The following is a 13,376-nucleotide window of genomic DNA, read 5'->3' on the forward strand; positions in this document are numbered from 1 at the left end:
CTGTTTACCAAGAATGATGATCACATGTATACTGTGACTCCTACATGTGTAAGCTGAGCAAAGATTATTAGTTTTAGACATGGAAAGACGGGTCTGAAAAGCCATTGTTTTACTGCAGCAGAAGTGCTTGTACATCCCATCTTGTTTTTTATAACACAAAACTTGATTAAAGTTGGGGGTCATCCTTATTTGCGAGTGCTGGGAGTTCCAGATGCGGGGTGAGAAGAAAGAGGGGACAATGACTGAAAATCTGGATCCGCCTGTCTTTTTCCTATTAAACAGAGGGATCGATAAGTGCGGATGAGTAGATCTTAAATTTCTATTCGGAATATAATTTTGAATGCAAGTTTTTAAGAGGGCTGGGCTTTTTATGTGGAGGGATTTAAATATGATGCAGCATGTTTTCAAGTAGATCTCTGGGAGACAGGGATACAGTTGAGATTTGTCATCACTGGAAAAATGTGGCAATGTCTGGTAAGTTGGTGAATCAGCCTTGCTGCCTAGTTTTGGACAATCTGAAGCCTACGAGTGAAGAAGTTAGGGAGGCCCAGGTAGAGGGAATTGGCAGTCTATCCTTGACATAACCAGCGCAATTATGACTTAAACTAGTGCCTCTACAGTAAGAAATGTTCTTATTTTCTTGATCCTTCAGAGTTGAAGGCAACAGGATGAGATAACAGATCCAAGTTGAGGTTTCAGGGAGAGTTCCTCGTTGATAGGGACTCTGAGGCTCTTTACCGACTTCTTGGGTGGGGGGTACCCATTGCATTGGGCCAGGAAGGACGGACTACAAAGGTCAAACTTGTTTTTGGTGATAACTATCTCAGTTTTGCCAGAGTTTAGTTTCAAGTGATTGCTGTTCCATAAACAACATTGTGTTTTACAAGAACTTCTTAGATTCGGAGTATTAGCAATTGTAAAGAGAAGTTGCATATCATCTGCATAATTATATAGTTTGACCATTTTTGAGATAGAGAATGCACCAAAGGGTGAATGTATACAATGAAAAGGTGTGGAGAAAGGGATAAACCTTGTGGCACTGCACAGTTCTGTTGTACTTTAGGTGAATTGAAAGGGGTGAGCTGGACTGATTGAGATCCATCTTTTAAAAAAGATGATCCATTTGATTGCAGAGTCCCTCAGCCCTGACACGATCCACCAGAAGATTGTGGTTGACTGTGTCAAAGGCCACCAAAAGGTCAAGGCAGGGGGGCGCTCCTCCGCTGGGGCGGAGGAGCGCCGCCCCACTACTTTCAAGCAGTGCAGAAGCATAAACATAAAATGATAACTATTATCTTTTTATCTTTGGATGCTTTGCGGGCGGGGCTGCTCTACGAGCAGGGCAGTGGAGGAGTGGTTTGTCCACTCCTAAAAGTGTGCAGTGAGTGTTTGTTCGGCACTCTAGGGCCACCCAAACCAGTCATGCGCAATTTCCCACTTCTCCATGCATGCTGCATTACAGTATGCATAGAGAAAAGGGCCACCCCTAAGGCCCCTGGCTGAGCGCTGTGTCACGGCGCTCAGACCAAGTACAACGCTGCTTGGCATAGGGGAGGGAGCCTGTCTGCCTGCTTCCTGAAATCATAAACAGGAAAACAGGAGCAGTGACGCGGGACCGGGCAGCTGCAAGGTAAGTGATTTTTTTAAATCTAATGTTTTCCCTCCCTCCTGCAATCACACCCCACCGCCCCCACCCGTGCAGCATGCCTGCCGCTGCTCAGTCAAGGAAGACAAGGACTTAAGTAATGCCTATGTCCACATCTTCCTGCATGTCATCCACGAACGAGAGGATGACAGCTTCCGTAGAGTGGACTGGAAGAAAGACTACTTGGCAGGGGTCAAGTCTGTTTATGGGCTGTTGCAGTGTTCAGGTTAGCAATGGTCCCCAGTTTGTGTAGAAACAGTCTATTCAAAAAGTGTTTTCTTAGAGTTTGGGAAGTATAGACGGTTCAGTTAGTTTGGGAAGTATAGACAGACCCTCCAGCATTTCGCGATTTACGAAAAAATCGCGAAATCGGCTGAATAGCGCGATGGCCGCGATATTTACAATTCTCGCCGCGATATTTGTCAAAGTGACTGCAAAACAAACAGTGCCCGATAATTGGCTGTGCGTGCACACGTCACTACGTGCCGCCGTCCAATACTTGCTTCCTCCTGTCCATTATTCTGCCAAAGAAAAACAAAAGCGCAGAAGCGCCAACAAAGTTGCCACAGTAAACATGTTTTCTTTGTCGGTAAAATCTTATTTCAAGAGGCAATTCGCTCATAATCCTTTCCGACGCCGTCAGCATTGGAGCGCCGGAGCTGCAGCCGTAACGGTTGTGGTGGCAGGCGAGTAGGATTCGACATTGGCTATTTTGACGGCGTTTGTTGTGTTTGCCCCCACCCCCCTACTCCCCCCTCGCCTCCTGTGGGTAAAGGACTGTGCCGTGCACGTAGTTCTTCAAAGATAATCCCACCACAGTGAAACACATTTTAAAGTGAGCCAGGAAAAATATGTCGGAGCTGAAAGTTGGGGAAGGATGTTGCAATGTAAGATGCACTTCGTAACCTAAAAGAAATTAGTATGGTTAGTGTTTTAGACAAGACTTTAATTTAAAAATGCTAAATACCTTAGGTCTTCGGATCGCCCTCGTTCCCCCTTTATCGTTTCTTCAAGCAGTAATTAACAAAAAGGATATATCAGGTCAAAGGGCATGAGTTTGGAAAATACACGGAGACAGGAGATAGCAAGTCTGAGAACCATAGAGGACTTTTTTGCAGGGCCTTTTACCACTTACTTCAGCTACATACCTCTTTCTGCTCAAAGGTCACCAAAATGCGTTTTTGAAGGAAGCGTTATTAGACATAAGTGTAGCTTTTATATGTAACCAAACGTGTTCCATTTAATACAATTGTCATTCAATCAACTGACTTAATGTTATGTAAATATTAAATGTTTAAAATGTTTTTACTAGCAAAACAAATCTTTTAAAAACGTCCACCCAAAGACCCTGACTTACTGTGGTATTAACTGTGCACAAGACCCACCTTTCTTCAAGTGACAGGCTCATACAAAACTAACAATCCAGCCACCTATAGGCAGCATTGTGTCAGGGTATTTTTGTACTTATAGCTACCAGCTTTTAACACTGCTTGTGTCTGAGTCAGCATCTGTTTAACTGTTATTTCACGGACCTCTGTGTGCATGCCACTCACTCATGCCCTTGATATGTGGGACCTAGAGGCAAGCCATCAAGGACGAACGCAGCAAGCCCCCGTGTGTATTTCTTTGCTGCAGTTTCAAGATTTTCATAGAGTTTCTACTTGCTCAAATTGGAGGTAATATCTGATATTTATCTGTTTTCCTAGACTTCATTGCTTGATTCAGGAGAAATTGTCAGTCATTGAATTTTACTCATATGTCACTCATATGTACAGTGAATTTATGAAAATGTCACACATAAGCAGTCTGAAACCTTGGCAGCTATGTACCCAGCAGCAGCGCTTCAGAACTGCTCGGGATGTTTTAAGGCCCCTTTTAGACCATTGGGTTTCAGAAAAGAGGATAGTTTTTTTTTATTAATATCCTTGTCTTTGTCCACTCACAAATTCGCTGCATTACTTTCTGGTAAATCTAGTGCTCCAGCAGCTAAGCAGGACTTCCTCTATGGGTCATATTTGTATTATCAATATATTTTGAATGTTAAAAGGGTGATAGAAATTACTGTTTTTTAAAACGGACAGGTCCAGGAGGCAGCGGTGCCCTGGCAGGGGTGCATACATGGGTGCTAGAACACCCAAGGGAGAAATACAGCCCCCTCTCAAGAGGGACAGATTGAAGCTGTGCTTCCATAGAGTCACAGACACTTTAAACATGTCAGTTTCACAGTGGAATACCCTGCTGAATCAGTTTACATTTATTTAAGGCTGAAAAGGAATGATTACGAATAAGATACGGTGCCGCAATAATGCCGCTAAATTTCCACTTTTGTGCCGCTAAATTTCCATTTTTGTGCCGCTAAATTTGACAATCTATGCCGCTATATCCTGGGGGGTCTGTATAGACGGTTCAGTTTGGGTGAAAAATAGCAAAAAGGGTAGGGGCCACTTGTCTCTGAACAGTGGCCTCTCTCTAGGTGGGATGAGGAAAGGTCAAACTTGCAGTCCAAATTCTGAAATAGCTCCATGGTGAGATTTTGTGACGAACATCTGTGGTTTCTATACTGAAGTACTGCTGATACTAAGTTTTACAATCGATTCAGACTTATCAGGAATACATGGTGATAAAGTCTCTGGGCTTGTCAATCATAAGGGGCGGAAATAATATTGGGGTGCTGCACTTTTCTGGCTGCACCAGCACCACGTTAGTAAAAATCTGTGGACTCCTCAGTCAGCAGGAATTTAATACTAAATAGGCATGTGTTTCAGTTGGTTTAAAATGTCATTGTTTAATTAGGAGGCCTCGGTGTGTTTGACGTTCCTCTTTTCCTTTAGAGTACAAAGAAGCTATTTTATAACGTGTAAGCTATAAATCTTTTGTTTTATCAAAGTGCGCTCCTTTTAACTGAAATAAAATAACGGGTGACTACTCCAAATAAATATGCGGTTCTAATATATATATCACTGAAGCATAGATATAAAGCACAGAGAAATTCTGCTTAAGGAACACACTTCTAAGTGGTAAATGTATTCTCCGGTGAAATTCATTGGCAGGTAGAGTATGAATTTCAAGTTACAAACCAACAACACAAATGGCTGCATAAGTATACTTTTCACAGAACCAATAAAGCAATATACGTTTATTTCTTATAAATATAGATGGTTGAATGAATTTTAAGTGCCTGCAACTGAACAAGGCAGGGGTCGTCATGCCTGGCTCACAGATTAATCTAATAAACCTGAATTTGAACGTTACCTGTGGTGTAGCCAAAATCACAGCCAAGAAAAAGAAGATGCACACAGCTCTATTGAAGGGCTCTACTTGATGGTCATCAGTGCCTCTCAATGGGGTGTTCTTCGCTGTAGTGAACTACAGAGATCCTCAGATACCCAGAGAGCGAAGACAGGCAGTCACAGATCTGTAAAGCGTGTAAAGCGGATATAGAAACCCGGCAGCACAAAGTCCTGCGCCAAGGAATGAGTAGAGCAGGAGCAGAGACTACTACTCTCTCCTCTTGCAGGAACTAAGAGTGTGAGTTAGGGTAGAGTAGTAACCAGATAATTGGTGCTGTCTTTGGTGTGGAGTAGGCAATCGGAAAGAAGGACCCATGTGCAGAGGCACACTATTACGAGTGAAGATGAAATCACTGGCCGTCTCGAATGGGCACTCTGGGTGACTATGTGAATGAAATCTCATTATGCCTGCCTTCCCTTTGTTGTCATCGGGCATGCCTAACACAAAAAAAAGGTTCCAACGGAGACCACAACTCCGCAACCCAACACGACAGCGTGACGCTGAGGGTCAGACGCTTGGTATGGCGAGTTAGGGTTGTAATGACGTGTAGGAACGTAATGCATGCCTTTACTTTATTGAGGAAACTGTAACGAGGATTATCTCACAGGGGTTATATAGGGAACATGAATAACGTCTTCTGCGTCTCTGATTTGTTACGAAGCCGAGTCGTCAATAAGGACTTGGTATTGGAAAACTATATTTTAATATAGGGTGTAGGTGTTTTAAGAAGGGTTCTACAGTTAAGCTCTAAAGATGCCGCGCACTGTCTGGGATCCTTGTGTGTCCACAGACCTAAATTGTGTTCGTAGTAGTTTCGGAAATAGTTAATCGGACGCACACCGATGAGTGATAACGTGTGATACAAAGCTTTGTCATGTATGCGACGTTAATATGTCACAAGGCATGCATCATTAAACTGCCAAACCACCTCAACCAGAGTCTAACCTCATAATAGTCACTTTACCCTGCTCCACTGTCTCCATCTCGGCGCATCAGCCCCCTACCAGTGTCCATTTTTCGCTTTAACACCCGCTTGCTCTACCCAACGTACTAGAATACAATTCTTTCGTCTTAGGACATTTAATTATTTTATCTATTATGTCTCCTCCTTCGCCATGCAGACCCGCCTGGTCTCGTTCAGCATGCCCCCGACCCCAGCCAAGGCCTATCAGTGCATTCAGCCACAACTCCGTACCATTCTAATTTCAGCCCACGTACTGTCCCTTCACTCCCAGTTGCACAGCGATCTATCTTCGGGTCTCGTCATTCTACAGGGCCCTCCCGCGTCTTGTAAACCCCGCCACTCAAGTCTTTTGCAGCTACTAAAACCATCTTTACTGAGGCCACCACCAACAGGCCTCCTATGGGCCCGCAACCACGCTTTCGCCCTAATAACCCTCTGCTTCGAGACACCCATTCTGACTCTCTGTCCCCGCTTCCTCGGTCTGCCTTCCACCCTCAGGCCCTCCCCCGGACGGGCTCGCGCTCCCTCGGCCCCGCGCTCTCCTCCCCGGACTCTGACTGGTCTCCCTACCCCTCCAATCGGGACCTGCGGTCCCCCACATTGGCCGCTCGCTCTCACCGCTCCCGGTTTCCTTCCCGCTCTGATTGGCTCCACAACCGGACTCCAGAACCCAATCAGAGGCCGATCACCCTGCGCAAGATGGCGCCCAGGACAAAGAACGACAGACGAGAACGTTGCGAAGCAGTGCGCGTGCGCAGCTAAAGGTCACGCCTACTACCATGCCGCCCTCCGGTTGCGTAAGCGCTATGTAACAAACTACGGTTCGCCACGATCGATTAGCCAATGGGTTCGTTTCTCATCTTGCAACGGTCTTCCTATCTGCAGAGGTCTACACGCAGCTAGTTCCAAACACCAGGATTCCTTTTTTAAGTAAATGTATATTTTTATTGAGAGACAATCTGTTTATCTGAGTAATTCTTGAAAGTAACATTCTCAGGCATTTGTAAGACATTGCGTAATTGTCTTTGTATAAAACGGATTAATTTCAATAATAACTAATGAATTATACCGTTTCGAAATGGCAGCCACTTGAAAGGTTACATTGCTCCCTTGTCCTTCGTCTGTGTCAATAGAGGTTGGTCTCCATAGGAACGGCCCACGTAGAATGTTCTAGATGTCACCGGTGGGAGGCGTTACCTGGGCCGGTTCTTGAGCTTTAGCCGTGCCGTTAAACGCCACTTCAAGATATTTGTAGTAACACGTCAAAAAGCGATATAAAACGTCAGTTGTTGAACCACAAGTAAACTTATTTCTTTGAGTGGCTTTCTTACTGGTCACGTAGTAAAACACGAGGTAAACTGATGCTTATTTTGCAACAATTATTTTAGAATATCTGAAATGCAGCTTTTTTTTGTCGGCTCTAAAAAGAAAGTTTAGGCGGGACTAGGGAAGATAACTAACAACTCGCTTAGCCCCTACCAGCACAAACACTACGTACACATATGTTGTCACGGGACATTAAGCGCATGCATTCTACCAGCGCGTGAGTGCCCTTCTCAGAAACAAGCATTGGTAAATTCAATAGGTCTCATCTATGAAAGCACTATTGGCTTTGTCAATGTGTGGCTGAGAGTAAAGTTAGAACAAGCATTTTGCAAAGCAATAGGTCTCGCATTTACACGAGTTGGAGCTATTGGCATTGTATATGACAATGCCTTTTATTTATGTGTTTTTAAAACATAAATAAAAGGCATAGTCATTTACAACGCCAGTAGCTTAAAGTCCTGCAAATACGAGACCTATTGCATCGTAAATGCGTTTGTGCTATAACATTTTTTAAAAGGCGTTAGGAGAGAGTGTGCCTTGTCTGCAGGAGCAGGCAAAACAACACTATTTGAGAAAATAGTTCTGCACACATTTTCTCGCTGTGTGGGTGATTTGAATAGTGGACGGGATTCGAACGGTACCAGTCCGTCCTCCGCACACGCCCACCGTGACGTCGGGGGCCGTCCGAAGCATGCAAGGGGTTAAAGCCTACCAAGCAACAACACATGTAACAGGGTTTCGCCATGGGAGGTTACAAAATGAGAAAGGCGGTACTAAGGGGGAACTACTAAGCCTATTGACTAATAAACAGCCACAGTTTACAGTGGACAATGATACAGGCCAATGAAAAATATGGGCAGAGAGTGAGAAACTTAAAGTTCCTACTTGAATACAGCATGCATCGCAGAATAGCACATGCAATGCCCAGGCTCGACCCGAGGAGAGAAAAAAAAAAAGCACTGATGCGGCAAGGTCTGGCTGCATCATGGTGCTTTGTTTTCTTCTGGTGTGTCAGGGAGTTGACAAGACGACAAAAGGAGGAGACGGAAAAAATTTTTCTCTGAAAGGCCAGGGCTGGCCTTGTCATAATACTGTTTTTTGGTTTTGTTTCGTCGGGGGGGGGGGGGGGGGGGGGGGGGTAGGTCGCACAAACAATGGGGTGGAGTGGTGGGGGGCTATGTTTGGTCGAAGCAACGGAAACGCAAGCCGGGAGGGGAAGAAGCAACAGGAGCCCTGGCGTGGGAGGGAAAAAAGCAACAGGAGCCTGTGGCAGAAGGGGGAGAAAGTCTTGAGCATGGGGGGGGGGGGGGGGGGGGGGTGATAGGGTGAAAAACCAGACAAGGAAAATAGTGCCTCAATAACAGTGTGAACAATGAATGGACAGTGGGAGGTCATTATCAAGCTGCATCAATCAGAAGATGTTCCATGCCCCAAACAAAAGAAGAGGAAGGGAAGCCAGCATGTCCTGTCAATTAGGAAACAGCAAACAAGAGTGACGATTGAAGAAGAAGAAAAGCCAAGGACTGAAGCATTATGACCTCAGTGGCCTGCATAATCTCGTAAAATTACTTCTTACAAGTCCATGAATATCAACAAAAACCTGGACTGAGTGAGCTACACCAGGCCAAAGGAAACTTGAGAACTCAGATATTGTCAAGTTTTCACGCCACATTTTTTTATTAACCAACTAAAATTCTTGCTTTTGCGACCGACCATCTCTACTCCGACAAATACTGCATGTGAGCAAGTGGAACAATTGCTAACCTGCTTTTGTCTAGCCAGACATTTTGAATAGGAACAGAAATGCCATTTGCAAAGTCAATAAGTCTGGCTTGAAAACTGAGTCCCAACAAAAATATTTTTTAAAAGCCTGCTACTGTGAAAAAAGAAAAAAAAGTTATCTGTATTCAATCCATCTTTGAGGTAAATGATTTCATGAATCATGATTCATTGTACTATTTAGATGTAGAATATTCCCTTACAATACAAACACTCCATAGGAGGTGGAATAGAACCAATAGCATGAGATGACTGACATACTTCTTTTGGCATAGCAAAATCCTTCTCTGTTTATATTTTTAAAAAATGGTACGGAAAGGTAAGCAGCAAGCTGTACTGTCAAGCCAGAAATAAAAAAAATCTTTGGCACAGCAAATTGGTCTGGCTTTGGCTATCAGTCGTTTGGATTTGTCAATGCTTGTTAAGTCGTTTTTTTTTAATCAAACTTTATTGTCAGGGGAGGTGGAGGCACTTGCCCTTATTTTTTTTTTTTTTTTTTTTAAATTGACTGAACGGAAAAATGTTTTTTAGTCTAAAAAATCACTCATTGCCAGAGTAGACCCTGGCACTGAGGGAAAGAAAATAATGATGTCACCTAAGGCAAAGTTAGCCAATGACTTTAGTGGGCTGAACCACTGTGGTATGTTGTAGTGGGCCACACAAAAATGTGAATGACACAATAATAGAGCAATGGATGAAGAAAGCTGGTTAGAAGCCTCTAAAAATGTAATATTGTTTTAGTAAATTCAAAAGGTCTTGGCTAATGCCAGACCTAAAATGGATGGCAAAAAGTAAATGGAAATGCTGTGCCACCTTGAGAGAGGGGGCTTCAGAGAGGAATCAAGTGTTATGGACAGGGTGAATGCCAACTGTGGTTTTTGGTGTAAATATATACACTCACCGGGCATAGTGGCCTCCTCCCCCCATGTTTTTGCTGAAAAGGCAGATGATTGATGCTAACCTCTTTAAAACACACTAGAACTGGGGATGATTGTATTAGTAACCACGATTCAGAAAAGGGGGGTGGTGATGAACAGAGTGTCTGAATTAAGCAGACCACTCTTACCCAGTCCAAAGATCAGGGCTTGATCCATCACCGTTATTTAGCTCACTGCCCCATCCCAGCTCAGAACCTGGCTATATGCAAATTAGTCTGTCCCTGGCCCAGTGCATCATGGGAACAGGGCAGACCAAACTACCAAGCCAATTCTTCACCAGAAAGGAGACAAGCTTCCGGGGACCGGTTTCTGCCATTTCAGGCGTCGTCGGCCCGGCTTGCTTGAATCCTGATGGAGCAGTGAGCAAGGGACTCATGTCGGAGTATACCCTTCCACGCTTATGGTGGACAAAATGATTCAGAAAAGGGGGGTGGTGATGAACAGAGTGTCTGAATTAAGCAGACCACTCTTACCCAGTCCAAAGATCAGGGCTTGATCCATCACCGTTATTTAGCTCACTGCCCCATCCCAGCTCAGAACCTGGCTATATGCAAATTAGTCTGTCCCTGACCCAGTGCATCATGGGAACAGGGCAGACCAAACTACCAGGCCAATTCTTCACCAGAAAGGAGACAAGCTTCCGGGGACCGGTTTCTGCCATTTCAGGCGTCGTCGGCCCGGCTTGCTTGAATCCTGATGGAGCAGTGAGCAAGGGACTCATGTCTGAGTATACCCTTCCACGCTTATGGTGGACAAAATGATTCAGAAAAGGGGGGTGGTGATGAACAGAGTGTCTGAATTAAGCAGACCACTCTTACCCAGTCCAAAGATCAGGGCTTGATCCATCACCGTTATTTAGCTCACTGCCCCATCCCAGCTCAGAACCTGGCTATATGCAAATTAGTCTGTCCCTGGCCCAGTGCATCATGGGAACAGGGCAGACCAAACTACCAAGCCAATTCTTCACCAGAAAGGAGACAAGCTTCCGGGGACCGGTTTCTGCCATTTCAGGCATCGTCGGCCCGGCTTGCTTGAATCCTGATGGAGCAGTGAGCAAGGGACTCATGTCTGAGTATACCCTTCCACGCTTATGGTGGACAAAATGATTCAGAAAAGGGGGGTGGTGATGAACAGAGTGTCTGAATTAAGCAGACCACTCTTACCCAGTCCAAAGATCAGGGCTTGATCCATCACCGTTATTTAGCTCACTGCCCCATCCCAGCTCAGAACCTGGCTATAAGCAAATTAGTCTGTCCCTGGCCCAGTGCATCATGGGAACAGGGCAGACCAAACTACCAAGCCAATTCTTCACCAGAAAGGAGACAAGCTTCCGGGGACCGGTTTCTGCCATTTCAGGCGTCGTCGGCCCGGCTTGCTTGAATCCTGATGGAGCAGTGAGCAAGGGACTCATGTCTGAGTATACCCTTCCACACTTATGGTGGACAAAATGATTCAGAAAAGGGGGGTGGTGATGAACAGAGTGTCTGAATTAAGCAGACCACTCTTACCCAGTCCAAAGATCAGGGCTTGATCCATCACCGTTATTTAGCTCACTGCCCCATCCCAGCTCAGAACCTGGCTATATGCAAATTAGTCTGTCCCTGGCCCAGTGCATCATGGGAACAGGGCAGACCAAACTACCAAGCCAATTCTTCACCAGAAAGGAGACAAGCTTCCGGGGACCACAACAAAATCAATAGCGAGCAGAGCATTTTCATGGTGTCAAAAACTAACAGAACTTCCCTTTAATAGTAGCTAAGATTACTCAGTTTAAGGAAGAAAAAAATGATGCTGGAAACTCCTGGTTTGATTATAAAATTCCATGATGCGGTTTCCGTTCGAGAATCCCAATGGAGAGGATATATAATACATCAAATGTTTCTTCAAATACATTATAATAATCACGTCAGAGCTCTTCCCCTAAGGTAGTGGCCATCCCAAAGAGACTTAGGTTGGTGCAACTGAAGATCCTTCACCGGTCCTACATCACAGGACCTCGGCTTGTACGGATGGGTTTGGCTGTGGATGGAGAGTGTCGGAGATGATGCGGAGAGACCAGAACGTTCATGCATGTTTTATGGCATTGTACTGATATACAGAGCTACTGGGTCAAGATCCATGACAAAATTTGAGAGGTGCTGGGAGTGGATTTGGCGTTGGAGACCCGACGTTGTGTCCTGAATGTTTGGGAGCCGACTGACCTTAACTCACATAGGAAACTATGGGTGACTGGCATGAATGATAGCCAAGCGTAACATCGCGCAGCTGTGGGGTGCCAGTCAAGTAGCCCAGATAGGGAAATGGATGGAAGATTTGGACTGGTGCATGTTTAGGGAGAGGTCAGTGTATGTGGCCAGGGGTAGACCCGGGAAATGGGGGAAAATATGGGGCACCTGGAACAGCTACAGAGGGGATATATGTACTCCTCCAAATGTAAATGTGGATGCTGTAGTGTTGGAATCTCAATGATCCCTGAGCAATATCCTAAATGTAGATTTTGATAAATGGAAGTGTACAAATGGCCACTGCGATGGCAATGTCTGTCACCTGATGCTTTTATTTTGAATATGTCAATAAAAAGATTTCTAAAAAAAAAAAAGAAAAATAATCATGTCAGAATGTTGTCAAAATTTCACATAATTATTACACAACAGTAAATTAAATGAATTTGATATGCCCATTCCCCGTCTGCTTGCCTTGTGTTATGAATTTTCAGACTCAGCCTAGCTTTCACCCTGCATTGTCACACCCCACCGTGCTTCCTTCATACAATGACATTTTCCTGTCCAATATCATCGTAGATCCCACCTTCGCCTACCCCTGCCCACGGTCTCCATTCAGGACCCACACCCCTCTCAAGTCGAACAGCCCCTAATAAAGGCCCCTGCCATTCCTTCATAACTCAATTTGTCCTCGTTTGGCAAAGTTGGCACATTACTGGTCTGTGGTACAAGTAAAGATTTGCTCAAGCTCGTGCTCGGAAAACAATGAAAGCTGTTATGTAATTCTGAGTTCATGTACTGTTAGAAGTAAATTGTTAATTTCTTGTGGTTTAGTAGGTTGTTCTAAAGAGTATCAATTGGTTTGGCACGTTTAAAGTTTTTACATTTTTATTAATGAAAGTACAACATGAGTTTGAATTTGTATGCATTGGGTGGCACACGTTGGAGATCCAGTTACTTTAACTTTTTATTGCAATTTATCTTGTACACTGCACAACATTGCCACAGTGGCTTTCCTGGTACTCTCTCCGAGTTGCACATACTGATCCAGCAAAAGATTGCAAAAAAAACCCAAGCATTGGCACAGCCAATAGGTCTCGCCTTTCGGACCTTATAAGTGTTTAGTTATCCAGCACAATATCCTTGGTGCAACAACATCAAGTGTTGCATGGCTAAACACTAATAAGGTCCCAAAGGTGAGACCTATTGGC

The 13,376-nt window shown here is 44.6% G+C and overlaps 1 protein-coding gene across 9 annotated transcripts in view; it reads right to left on the reverse strand.

Annotated features, from left to right (window-relative positions):
* Nucleotides 1-6,659, reverse strand: part of NFYA (nuclear transcription factor Y subunit alpha) — a 32,326-nt gene extending 25,667 nt beyond the window's left edge. For 7 of the 9 annotated variants that reach the window (XM_078644755.1, XM_078644752.1, XM_078644754.1 and 4 more), the window contains exon 1: nucleotides 6,519-6,659. The gene's annotated coding sequence lies outside the window, so the exon portion shown is untranslated. Of the gene's footprint in view, nucleotides 1-4,897; nucleotides 6,488-6,518 lie in introns of those variants that run through there. The other 2 variants (XM_078644753.1, XM_078644750.1) reach the window with 2 other exon arrangements.
* Between the last annotated feature and the right edge of the window lie 6,717 nt (nucleotides 6,660-13,376).

This window comes from Lissotriton helveticus, chromosome 5_1 (genome assembly GCF_964261635.1).
Source record: "Lissotriton helveticus chromosome 5_1, aLisHel1.1, whole genome shotgun sequence".
In the NCBI taxonomy this organism is placed as follows: domain Eukaryota; kingdom Metazoa; phylum Chordata; class Amphibia; order Caudata; family Salamandridae; genus Lissotriton; species Lissotriton helveticus.